Here is a 14086-nt window from a genome sequence, read left to right on the forward strand (position 1 = left end):
TCTTTAAATCTTTATTCCCTTTATATAAAATAGAACTAATAATAATTTCCTTGCAAGATTGTTGTGATAATTGGAAGAACATGTATCAGAGCATTGTACAGGTGTTTTAAAAGCAGTGCTTAAACAAACAAAAACACAAACAAAAAACTAAAAAGATGTAAGTGAAAATATAAGGTAAACAATAAATTAATAATTATAAAACAACAAACAAAGCAGAGCAGAAAAGAGAAAACAAATAACTGAACAAACAAAAAAATGGTGGTTAATAGTAGAAAGATCACTGTGAAGGTGATTTGAATGTGGATTCTGGGTTGGTTACCAAGTACAAAAGACTTACTCAGTAATAGGAACAGTTGGTTGGCTCAGGAGGCCTGAACTAAGGCAGTTGCAAAGAGGAAAGCGAATACCTTTTAGAAATATTCAAACCTCGATGATTACATTAGAGTAAGCTAACTTACTGTCGTATAACCTGCCCACCCAATCTCTATCATATAATAAAGTTTTTATTTCTCACCTGTGTTAGTTTGGATCTTCTGAGAACAGATGCCAGAATAAGATTAGTCATGCAAGAGATTTATTGGGGAGAATTCCTGTGAAGGATAAATGATCAAACTAGTCAATCCTAAAGGAAATCAACTCTGAATTCTCATTGGAAGGACTGATGCTGAAGCTGAAGCTCCAATCCTTTGGCCACCTGTTGCAAAGAGCCAACTCATTGGAAAAGACCCTGATGCTGGGAAGGATGGAGGGCAGGAGGAGAAGGGACGATAGAGGATGAGATGGTTGGATGGCATCACCAACTCAATGGACATGAGATTGATCAAATTCCAGGAGATAGTGAAGGACAGGGAAGCCTGGTATGCTGCAGTCCATGGGATCACAAAGAGTCAGACATGACTGAGTGACTGAAAAACAATAACAGAGGAGGCAAGGAGCAGTGCAGCTCTGACACCTACAAAGGAGAAAGCCAAGGAAGGAGGATGGGTAGGAAGCATTCTGAACTTCAGTGCAGTCCCAAGAAAGACTCAGCCAGGCCAGTGGAGGATCCATGAGTCAAAGTCACCTGCTGGAGGAATCCCAGGTCATGCAGGAATGGGTCTGAGTTTGTACCCCCACCAGTCTCAGTCACTGGCAGAGAGGAGCCCATGGGAAGTATAGCCTTGGCCCAAACACTGTGCTAGATCCAGTGGGGCAGAGCTAGGGCCATAGTACATCTTATTCCCCACAGCAAGAGATCTGAACAGCATGCTTTCATGACTCCATGTCCCCCTCATCAGTTCAATTGATCCCCCTACACAGATCAGTTCTGGGAGTTGCAGAGTTCCACCGAGTCATTCAGGAACCCAGTCTTCTTACATGAATGGCTCTGCCCTCCTCCAGGTTTCTAAAGGTCTCTCCCTTCAGTTGGCAGATATTGTGTGAAAGGTTTCCATGGGTTTCACCTGGACTTTGTTCACATCACCTGTGTTCGGACCACATTGACCAGGATGCAGTCACATGGCCGCACCTAACTGATGGAAGACTAGAAAACACAGACCAACTGCCTACCCCCCCCAGAACCATTTCACAGACCAACTGCCTACCCCCCAAAACTGTTTGCTCAAGGCAGCTGAGAGACAGAGTGAAGTCCCCAGTTCCTGGCTTGGATTACTGGATGGGTGGTGGTGCCACTTGTTGACCTGGAAAACACAGAAGGAGGCTGCTGACTTCAGAGGAAGTGGAGCTGTCGGGTAGCCAGCTAGACGTTCAGGCCTGGAGCACAGGGTTAAAGACAACCCAGATGGTGCTTGACGCCATGAGCTGACAAGTCTCAGCACCAGAAAAGAAAAGGACAAGAACAGAAGTCTGAAGAACCCCGAAATGTAAGGGACTATGTGACTCAGTGTCTATTTGGATCTCCTTTTAGCGTGCCTTCCTGTACAGCAAAGTTGGAAAGATAAAGACGTCATTCCCCAGACTCCTGGCAGCTAGGGTTTCCCAGGATGTGATTTAGGTTTCTGCCAATTAGACACCCTCACATGACGCCAGCTTCCGAGCGGAGTGAGTGGGGTGCAGGCAGGGTGGAAGCATCCCTTTGGCTGGTGCTGAGGGTGCGGCCCTAGGTCTCAGGTGGGCGGCCGTCCCAGCAGTCTCCCGGTTCAGCACGCACTTCCTTATGGTGGTGGGAGCAGCAATTCCCGTGACAATTTGGCCCTAAGGGCGTCTCTGTTCCAGGTAATTCAGCTTAGGGCCTTTAGTCACCCATGGATTCTATAAGCTAATGAATACCTTGTAATGATCCCTTTCCACTTAAACTAGCCAGGGTGGGTTCTGCCCTTTGCAACTATTAATAAACCACCACAGAGATGGTCACAGAAACCTGAGCCTTTGAAAGAGACTTAGAACAAAAGTCCAGAGATAGAGCACTAAAACCAAGACAGACTGCTGCCCCCAAATCAAGGGAAGGGAGAGTTTTGATAGGTGGTCAGCAGTTAGATGCTGCTGAGAGGTCAAGACAGCTACAAATGTAAAGTAGAAATAACACAGCCAGGTGGTCACAGGTGATCTTGACAGGATCATAGCAGGGGAGGCAGCCAGCTGCAGAGGTTTTGGAAATTCTTCCATTTTGTTTGGACTCAACTTACGAAGTAAGAGGGAGGTGTTATAGTCAAGTATTACTACTGTGAGTCCCCTACATATGAACCTTCAAGCTGTGAACTTTCAAAAATGCAAAGGTGCTTTTCATCAAGGTCACATGTGAGTGAAATTGCTGCTTGCCCTCCGTCTCTTATTGCTGATGATCCTTCAGCTCTACCATCTCCCACCTCCTCTCCCTCCTGCAATCAGTAACTCTTCTTTCCGGCTCACTTGATGCCAGCCCGTGTGTGCCAGCTGTTGTACTGGACTACTGTACTTTTCAAGGTACTGTAAGATTTAAAATATTTTCTTTATTTTTTTTTTTATGTATTGTGTGAAAAGTATTTAAACCTATTACAGTACAGTACTGTGGCTGATTGTGTTAGTTGGTTACCTAGACTAACTGGTGGACTTGTGAACGTATCGGACTTAGGAAAGCGCTCTTGGAAGGGAACTTGTCTGTAGGAGGGGGTCTTCCCTGTGCACGATCTGATAGGTACAAGGAGATTATTCTATGCTTATTACTGTGGAAATCCAATGTGGCTGTGCAGTCCCTGTTGATGGAGGAACTTGTCTTCTGGTGCCACTTATTTAAAAGGGTTCTAGCTCCAGCTCTACTGGGTTCTATAAAACAGGTCTCAGAACTTCCATTTTTGAAAGAGGAAAATATCCCTTAAAGGTGAAAGTGCAAGGCGCTCAGTTGTGTCCGACTCTTTGTGACCCCATGGACTATACAGTCCATGGAATTCTCCAGGCCAGAATACTGGAGTGGGTAGCTCTTCCCTTCTTCAGGGTATCTTCTCAACCCAGGGATTTAACCCAGGTCTCCCACACTGCAGGCAGATTCTTTACCAGCTGAGCCACCAGGGAAGCCCCTGTACTAATATCTAGCCTGCCTGCTGCATAGGCAGAAAGGCATAGAAGATAAAAACACAGAACTTGGACTTGGCCAGACCCAGGCCCTAATCCTGGTTTTGCCAGTAGTTGGCTCCATGGCCTTTGGCAAGTTGCTTACACCTGGCTTTCTCCTCTGTAAAACAGGGATAATATTGTCAGCCTCTGAGAGTGGACATGATGATTAATCAAGGTATGTAAGGCATTTGGCACAGGGTCAAGCAAGCAAGAAGTGGAGAGTAAATGAGAGTTCATTTCATAAGTTGTCTGAAATACCTTTTGGGAAATAATGACCATGAATGCCTTCCTCATAGGGCTGCTGCCAAATGAGATAATGTACAGGAAAGTGAAGTATAAGGTCTATTATTAGAATGAACCTAGACCATGAGAAAGGTCACCTCTTCAAACAGAAATTGACAAGGTCCTTGACAACTATTATAGACTGTGCTACGGAGTCGGTGGGGAGGGGAGGGCTGAGAGAAGGAGGAGCTGAGATGGACTTCAATCATTGTACAGTTTTTCCAAGGAATGGCCCCTGTTATTATAATAGACCTTCCACTATAATGGGGCAGTTGATGAACATATATCTGTTGGTACAGATAGGAACCCTGCCTGGTAGAGCTGGGTAAGTGGACAGGTAAAGGGAGCAAATATATTTGCTTGAAATTAGGTAAAAGAGTCATTCATCAAGAACTTCATTCTGACTGGTTTCAATGCCAGACTTCCCTCCCCTCCCTGCCGTTTTCTGGCCTCTGCAGAAAGGACATACCAATTCTGCAAAGTAAGAATCCAGAATAGCTTACGTGGAAGTAAAGCACCTGCTTGTACAAACAGGGAGGGCAGAAATCCCTGGAGCTGGGCAAGAGCCTTCCTGCTTCCCTGCCCAGCCCAGCCTGCTCTTGACTATCCACAACCAGTCTCCTTTCCTTGTTCCTCCTCCTGGGAACACATCCACAAAGGTGCCCACACACGGCCAAAGGGGGCCTCCTGATGTCACCACCCCACCCCGTATCCCACCCCCACTCCATCCATTTACATTACCCTTGTACCTATTAAAGACTAACCACAGCCAGGGGAGTGAGTTTTTCACTGTGGATTATTTTATTTTTTCAATTCATCATTCCTCTAATCAGCAATCATCCATCTTCCCAGTCACCTCATTCTATGGAGTGAAACATTTAAAGCTGTGTTAGAGTTCAAGGTGAAGCTGCCCCCTGCAGCTGGAGGCACCTGACAGCCCTAGGCTTTACTCACTAGGCTGGCGTTGGGGACCTTTAGGGGACGGGCGTGTGAGCAAAGGCAATGTGACCAGTTCTGCCACCTGTGAATAGGTGACAATGATGGCTGAGTTGGTCTGTTAAGAGGGACCATCCTGGCATTGTTCCAGGAGAGGCTTAGTAAATCCCTCCTGAGTGCTAACCTCTGAGCCCTCACATCCTATAATTTCCCAAGACAGACCTGTGATTACAAATGCTAAACCTCATAATCATGGCCAAAGCCCAGGTGTTCTGAAGAAACGGGGTGTAAGCTTGTATTTAAAAAAGAAAAAAAAAAATGATAAGGAGCTATTTGCCCAGCAAAGACATTCTGGAGAGCAGATACATGTACACATTGTATTGCCTACCTCCCTCTTTTCCATCTACAAAGTCCCTACAAGCCACCGAATCAGCATTATATTGTGGCTGTCCTTTCTGCAGGCTCTGCTCAAATTTTTGTAGAAGAAAATTTGATTTTATTCTACTCAACTCACTGATACATTTGTTTTATTGTTTTAAAAATAATTTTATTTATTTATTTGACTGCATGAGATCTTAGTTTGGGCTTCTCAGGTGGCAGTAGTGGTAAAAGAATCTGCCTCCCATTGCAGGAGATGCAGCAGATGAGGGTTTGATCCCTGGGTCAGGAAGATCCCCTGGAGTGGGATCTTGGAAATGGATCCAAAGATCCAAGGAAATGGCAACCCACTCCAGTATTCTTGCCTGGAGAATTCCACAAACAGAGGAGCCCGGTGAGCTACAGTCCATGGGGCTGCAAAGAGTCAGACACAACTGAGGACACGCATGTGCCCGCACACACATATACACATACACACACACACACACGCAGGTCTTAGTTGCAGCACGCAGGATCTCCATCATGTCACGTGGAATCTTTTTGTTGTGGTGTACAGACTCTCTAGTTGTGGCATAGGGGCTTAGTTACTCTGCAGAACTTGGGATCTTAGTTCCCTGACCAGGGATCCAACCTGTGTCACTTGCATTACAAGGTGGCTTCTTAACCACTGGACCACCAGGGAAGTCTCAAGGTCATGATACATTTGTTTTAGCATCTATTCTATGCCTAGCACTGTGGGGGTGAGACATGAATTACCATATTAGGGCTGCCTTAAAGTACCTTGAGCAGAGTTAGAGAAGTAAGCTGCTTGAGTGCAAAGTCACTTCAGTCTTGTCCAACTCTTTGCGATCCTATGGACTGGTGCCCTCCAGGCTCTGCCCTCCAGGCTCCTCTGTCCATGGTATTCTGCAGGCAAGAATACTGGAGTGGGTTGCCGTTCCCTCCTCCAGGGGATCTTCCCAACCCAGGGATCGAACTCCCATCTCTTACATCTCCTGCATTGGCGGATGGGTTCTTTACCACTAGTGCCACCTGGGAAGCCCAGAGAAGTAAACATCTTTACTATTTCACTGAGGGCAGTAGATACAAATGCATTTGGTTTTCCTTCTCTCCAATTTGAAACTTTGAAGATCATAGCCCTCCCTCTTGCCTTGAGGGAAGAAAATAGAAATCTTTATCTGAGGCTTATTCCTCCTTGGGGTTTGAACCTCACAGGGAGTTTTACATCATTCATCAGCTTTCTCTTTCCTTCTCAACCTCGTTATACTTGCCATAGAAACATGTTTCAAACTAACCTACATCTATATTTCTTTCTTTGTCTTCCTTTCCTCCTGGGATACAGTTTTTTTCCCTTTGATCATTCATTTACTCGTTAACTTCACAAATACATGATGATGGACACTGTGGCAAGGACCTCTTCTAGGCTGGAGACAAAGGAACAGATAAGGTCCTTGCCTTTTAAGGAGCCCACTTTGTGGTCAGGGAGACACATTTAAACAGATATATACTGGTGCCACCTTTATCCTTCTTTTCATTATCAAACTCCCTTGGAGAATAACCACCTATTCATTACTCATCCCCTGTGGTCCTCCCAGCTCTTTAGAAATAACCATCAGATACGTCAGCTGGGACTTCCTATTTCCGAATGTCCAATCCCCACCTTAGTACTCACTTATCCTAACCCTCTTGTGGGATCAGTTTATCCTGAAACTCTGTCGACTGGGAATTTGAAAAGTCTATGTGTCTGGGTTATTGTGAGGATTAAATGAGATATTTTATGAAAGGGTTTCTGTCACATGGTAGATGCTAAACAAATATTAGACTATTTGCCTTTGATGACCCTATACAATCTTTTTAGTTTTCTTCCTATCTTTCTTACTTGAAATTTCTTTGCAGGGTCTTTAATCTTCCTCTCCTCCTGAATCGCAGTCATTGTTTAATGGAAATTAGTTTTGGGGGAGGGTCCCCTCACCAAAATTCTGGGACAAGATCAGAGAGACTGTCCCTTCCCAACCTCCCCCCTCTGCAAGCTCCTTATATCCCCTACCCTTGTCTGAGTGGTTTTAATGGAGCAGATCTAGGCATGGTCAGTGACCCAAGCCTGGTCAATCAGAGTCTAGCGTCCTCTTGGGCAAACAGTGATTGGTTCAAGAATGGGCTAGAGACTCCAAAGCATCACTGAGGGTCCTCGAGATCTACTGGGGCTTCTGGGAGTGGGGCCCTTTTTTCTCACTGAGCTTGAAAGTGTGAAGATTTAAGACCAGATGCAAATGCAGTCATCCTGCTCCCAAGCAGGAGACCTAGCCAATCAATGGAGCTAAAACCAGAGGCATATGTGCTAAGTCACTTCAGTTATATCCAACTCTTTGCGACCCTATGGACTGTAGCCCACCAGGCTCCTCAGTCTAAGGGATTCTCCAGGCAAGAATATTGGAGTGGGTTGCCATTTCCTCCTCCAGGGGATCTTCCCGACCTAGGTATCAAACCCACATCTCTTGTATCTCCTGCATTGGCAGGCTGATCGTTTTTACCACTAGTGCCACCTGGGAAGCCCCATAACCAGAGAAAGCGGAGCCAAAGGATGGGGAAAGAAAACCTGCATCCTGGTGGCATCATTTGGGCCACTGTATCAAATCACAGCTAAAGCAGCATAACTTCTGGACTTTCTCACTTACATGAGTCATCAAGTCCCCTTTCTGCTTATACATTAATCCCTTTTTGTACTGAGTTTTCTGATACTTATAAGCAAAGGGATTTTAACTGAGAAAGAAATCTGTTAACATTCATTCCCCATTCATTCCACAAATACTTATCAAGCATTTTCTTTGTGCTAAGGATCGTGCTAATTACTGGAGACAATTGTGAGCTTGTCTACCTATCTCTACCTATCTCTACCTATCTCTACCTTCCAGAAGCCTGTAAGCTAGTAAAGAGACAAGTAAATAGATAATGACAGAATAGGCCATTAGTACTCCAGAACAGAGTTGTGTAGCATGCTATGGAAGCACAAAGAGGGAACATGTAAATCGTCTCAGAGAATTGTGGAAGGCTTTTCAGGGGTGTATAATCTACATGGAGACTCAAAGGATACATAGCCAGGCAGTGATGGTGGGGAGGGATGAAAAATGTTTCTCATAATGGAAAATAGTAAGCAAAGGCTCAAAGAAAATAGCACCGAGTATTTTGGAGACTTGTAGATAGTACAGTAGAGTTCTAGGGAGAGGATCTATCAAAAGTGTAGAGAGAGAAATGAGCTAAACCACAAAAGACTTTGCAAGCGTAAGGAGTGTGAGTGGAAATATGAAAGGCTTTTAGCACGGAAGTGTGCGAACCTTGTCACCAACCTGGTTTGTGACCCATCCATTCCCATATGTGTACATATCCTCTTCTTCTAGGTTGATGATATCGAAATCTGAGTCTCAGACATCTGCCTAAGCTCCGGATACACAATTCCGTGTGGATATCCTATAGGAACTCCAGATGAATCTCTTTATCTTCCTTCTCTCTTGTTCTGAGTCCCCAGATTCAGTCATAGCACCATCCTCTTTCCAGTCACTGGCTGTCAAGTCCTGAGTCACTTGTCTCTCTTCCATTTCCTGCAGCATTGTGCCATACTCAATGGTTGCCAAATCTCAGCAATTCCATTTTCAGAATCTTTTTCATATTCATGTGAACCGAAAGAGCCCAGAAAGCTTTCCCATCCCCCTTCTTCTGGTAACTGAGTGGGTACATGACCCAGGTCTGGCTACTCATGATGTCTATGGCAAACAGATGCTGAGGTAACCTCTCATGGTCCCCACTTCCTTGTGCTCATGCCCCTGGGTGGCCCCCTCTCTTTGAGTGTGGGTGGGACCTGTGACTTGCTTCTAGCCAATAGACTATGACAAAGTTTATGGGCTGTGACTCCTGTGTATTCATTATGTTACATAAGACTTGTCTTGCTATAAGACTTGCTCTAGAGATTCTTCTGGCTGGCTTGATGACTAAGTGGCCATGTTGGGGAAACCCACTTCACAGGAATATTGTGGCCTTTAGGAGCTGAAGGCAGCCTCCAGCCAGTAGCCAGCTAGAAAGCAGGGACCTTAGTCCCACAATAGCAAGATGTAAATTTTGCCACTCATTCACCCTGAGTGAGCTTAAAAGCAGACCTTGCACAAATTTAACCTCTAGATGAGAACCTAGTGCTGTCTGACTCCTCGACTGAACATTTCCAAAGAACCCAGTGATGATCTTTTGCCCAAACTCTTGACCTATAGAAACTGCAAGATAAGACATGTGTCTTATTTTAAGCCACTACGTTGGTGGTAAATTTTTTATTTTATTTATTCATTTATGGCTGCAATGAGTCTTCATTGCTGCACGTAGGCTTTCTCTAGTTGCAGCAAGCAGGGGCTCCTCTTTAGTTGTGGCGTGCAGGCTTCTCATTGAGGCAACTTCTCTTGTTGCAGAGCACAGGCTCTAGGTACACGGGCTCCAGTAGTTGCAGTGCATGGGCTTAGTTGCCCCTAGGCATGTGGCATCCTCCCAGGCCAGAGATCGAACACACATCCCCTGCCCTGGCAGGTGGAGTTTAACCACTGGACCACCACGAAAGTCCTGGAGGTAAATTTTCGTGCAGCCCTAGAAAACTAATACAGTATCCCATTCTCTGTAGCGTGGCAGATACGTTAGTTGCTTATCAGCCATTTTCCCCCTATATTCTTTCTGTCAGAACACTGACTGTGTTTTAGGTTGTGAGCACCCATGTGCTTTATGGGTCCCTCTCCAACCCTTCAAGGTATAGGTCAACTGGTCTAACCCGGTCTTGTGTATTCCATTTGCCTCAGCAATGGTTGACTGAATGTGCATCTGTGACAATCCTAACCGATGAAACTGGAGAGGGCACTTCTGGAAGCTTTCTTCATCCTAAATATAGATTCAAGTCAAGGACTTGCTTCTCCCTGCCCTGGAGCTTGTTATACGAGGAGATGATTCTTAGAAAGTCAGAGAACAGCAGGGAAGCCCACCTGGGACCCTGACATCATAGAATCACTAATCATAATCACTTAATCAAAGGTAACCTACCTCAGAATTTCATGTAAGTAAAATATTATATTATCCTCAATAGTTAAGCCACCTAAAAATGGATATTCTACAGCTCCCAGCCCAAAGCCCTCCAACTGAAATCTTGTAATAGGTTCAAACAAGGAATTGGCAGGCGACCAAAGCAGAGCCTCTCAGAGTCATTTACTGGGATCGATGACCTGATTCTGGACAAAGTCCTGTAGGCTTGCTAAGCTGGAGAGGGAAATGAATCCAGCCTGTTGGGAGCTGTCTTCACCACCACATTCCGAGGGCAGGGGAGAATGAGGTCAAGCTGAGAGAGAGAAGGAGAGGCTTAACAGCAAGGAGTCCCCACACGAGGAGTCACCAAAGCTCTGCTTTCCTGCAGCTTATAACATTTAATTCTCTGAAATACCCTCATGTTCTTCTCAGCTGTGCCAGCAATAAATAGACCCAGCTTCTCTGAGTTGAATTTCTATCACCATCACAGAAAGAACCTCAACTTCTACACTCTTTTCTGCCTTTTGGTACCTGCAGTATCCTTTTGGAATTCACTGCCCACCAAGGGGTCTCTCTCCCCCTCAAACTCTTTGTTTCCATGTATCTGGTTACACCATCTCCTTCCTGAAAAGTCCCCAGGGTGCCACATAGAAAGCAGCTTTAAGCCAGAATTCCTCAGACTGACATGCACAGTCTAGCCCCAGCCAACTTTTCACCATTACAGTTTCTTAAACTCTTCACTTTTTATCATCACCCATAGTAAGAAATATTATAATATATAATACTACCAACTATATATAAAATATAGAATATATAAAAAGAAGAGAATATAGTGTATTATGCACAGTAAGGGTAAATATTGTTTTGTAAAACATTTGTTTTAGTTATATGTATGTTTATATATATACTCAAAATGTTTAAAATGCACATATTATACATATCTTTATATATCATATAATGTATAACCACGTATTATATCTTATATATACTAATTATGCTTGTATATATACACTAATATATAGTGTATTCATTATACATAATATATCATAAAATATGCATCATATGTATAATATAATATAATTTATAATTATATAGTATATATAATCTAAGTGAATATATATGTGTATTTATTACATTATAACCCTATAATATATGTATATACACACATATAACTAAAGACAAGTTTTACAAAACAATACTTACCATTACTATGTATAATACATTACTTTTTCTTTTATATTCCATTCATTCTTTTTAAAAATGCTGGTTGTAGTAAAAATGTTCCTTTTGTCACAAGAGTGAGAAATGAGATTGCTTCACTGCCTTGAGCTACAGTCTTTGTAGGTATAGGAGATTCGAGATGTTCCATACCATGAGGAGGGCAGATGAGGGACTAAGAGCAGAGAAGGATGCCCTGGCTTGGTCTCCACACAGTTCATGGTGCCTCGGAGACACAGGAACACGAAGTTGGCATGAGGGCTGTAGTTTTCCAACCCCTGATTACAGTAAGGTAGTTGCTAGTTACTGTTTGGGTGGCTTGAAGATGAGAAGACTGATGTCGTTATGATGCTCTTTGTCTTTCCGACACGGTCTCAAGGTGGCTGCTTCAGCTCCAACCATAACACATGCATTCAGGTCAGAAGAGAGGAAAATAAAAGGGATCCTGACTTTGTCCTGTACTAATAGAAGTTTTTCCAGAGCCAAGTCCAGCAGATTTTCTTTAAGTTGCATCACTCTCAGGCAAAGTCTTTCAAAATGGTGGTGATTATCCCAATGGCAGCATTAGGTTTACATGGTCCTCGATAAGCAGATGATGCAGGAAAAAAGTGTGTCTCTTTATTAGTGATTCTTGCTCGTCCCAGAAACAACACCCAATGGTCCATTTTGGGTTATATATTCATCCCTGCTGCCAAGGGGTTAGGAAACTCTGATTGGCCAGTCTGGATCCATTCCTGACCCACAGGCCAGGAAAAGGGAAGGAATGTGATTGTCAGCACCGCCATTTGAGGGAGGCTGAGCTTCTGAAGGAAAAGATGCCGGTAGAGACCATCACCAATACAGAAGGGATTTGATATATTGTTGCTAAATTGAGTTGAGGTATCATTAAGAAGTAGTGCTAGGGAATTCCCTGGTGATTCAGTAATTGAGACTCAGCGATTTCATAGGGCCAGGGTTTGATCCCTGGTTGGGGAACTAAGATCCTATAAGCTATGCCACGTGGCAAAAAAAAAAAAAAAATAGGAAATAGTCTACTCAAGATTTTACTTGATTCTTTTTTTTTTTTTACTTGATTCTTAAATGCTTTCATTTTTTGACAGTGTACAAAAATTTGATAGTATTTGCTTTTAAGAAATTTATAGGCTAGGGTGGACAATTTATAACAGGGTGGACAATTTATAGCCTAGGCTAAATAGAATTCTTTTGGTGACAAATAAAAAAGTATTTAACAAAATACATAGTGTAGACAAAGCTATGAGATTCTGAAGAACAGGGACTCAGAAGTAAGTTAATGGTGTCGTTTGAATAAACAAACTGAAACCGAAGATTTAAATGATGTACTTACAGTTGCACTGAACGTTGTAACACAAGTGGGGTCAAAATACAGGATCTTTACCTTGAGGGGGTCAACTAAACCTTGTGAGTCCATCTGGTTTGCTATTTTAGATATGCTGTTAGGTGAGAGGTACTCCATCCTGGCAGACATGGGGAGTGTCTACAGGCTGTAATTGTGTTTCACCTTGGCATGCTCAGAGCACCTGGCTAGACCTCAGACACTATACTGTGTTTGGTATTCCATATGCTACCTGTAGCCTGGCTGGGACTCAGCCAATCAAAGAACTGTGTCACAGCCAGTGATAGATGACACGAAATATTCTAGGTTTCCTCACTTTCCTCTGATGAGCTTAGACTAAAACAGAGGCTGCAGAAAGTAGAAATGGAAATCATAGTGAAAAAAGGAGACAGTTGCTGGGTGTGGAGTTATCAGATGGAGAGGCTCAGAGGGCTTGGCAGTCGGCAAAGCGAGGCAGGAAAACCCCTTAAAACCAGTTCAATGTTGCCTTGATTTGATTGTTATAGTATTAAACCACCTTTCCACAGTGTGCATCAATTCTTGGTTGTCAGCAAGACTCAAATTTCCTAGCAATTCGACAGATAGATTCAAAGTGGCTGTGCACCCCCTAAAATGCAGTTATATCTCCCTATGAGTGATATTTATTAGGGTAAGTAGTATAAGCATTAATTAATATTTCTCTCATCATTAAATAATGTATCTGTCATATTTGCCTGAAACCACAGGTGTGAGATCGAGAAGGAGAGAGAATGCCAAAGCAAAAGACAACTTCAGTTGTCTTTTGCAAAAGACAGCTGAAGGGAAAATGAGGCCACAGCCTCCACTCAGGCACACCCGTGTGATATCACTCACATTTCTTTAGCTTTATGGACCTGAGTATTCTCATCCATCAAATCATGGAGTGCTTCCTAAAGTCTCTTCCAATTCTATTCCTAATGTCTGTATTAAAATCATTCTCAATTTAGAACTCTTTTTTGTGACCAATAACAGAAATTCATGACCTTCATTTCTTGGAGGTCTTACAAAAGTGAAGACAAGAGAAGGGGACGACAGAGGATGAGATGGTTGGATGGCATCACCGACTCGAAGGACGTGAGTTTGAGTAAGCTCCGGGAGTTGGTGATGGACAGGGAACCCTGGTGTGCTGCTGTCCATGGGGTCTCAAAGAGTCATGCACGACTGAATGACTGAACTGAATTGAACAGAAATTCGCACGAGCTAGCAAAAGCTAAAAAGAGATATTTATCAAAACACCAGTGTGTAACAGATGGAAACTTAGTAAATTTTCTTTGATTCAAACAGAAACCTAGTTTGGATCCTCCATCCCTTTGTGCTTGGAGGAACTGA

At 43.5% G+C, this 14086-nt stretch overlaps 1 protein-coding gene across 1 annotated transcript in view; it reads left to right on the top strand.

Annotated features, from left to right (window-relative positions):
- The first annotated feature begins 1754 nt into the window (after window positions 1-1754).
- The window catches only part of PAQR8 (progestin and adipoQ receptor family member 8), a 68592-nt gene continuing 56260 nt past the window's right edge, over window positions 1755-14086 (top strand). Inside the window, exon 1 of the mRNA XM_081517353.1 lies at window positions 1755-2901. The gene's annotated coding sequence lies outside the window, so the exon portion shown is untranslated. The remainder of the gene's footprint in view (window positions 2902-14086) is intronic.

The sequence above is a fragment of the Giraffa tippelskirchi genome, chromosome 8 (genome assembly GCF_054371585.1).
Source record: "Giraffa tippelskirchi isolate mGirTip1 chromosome 8, T2T-mGirTip1v1.2.pri, whole genome shotgun sequence".
NCBI lineage: Eukaryota > Metazoa > Chordata > Mammalia > Artiodactyla > Giraffidae > Giraffa > Giraffa tippelskirchi.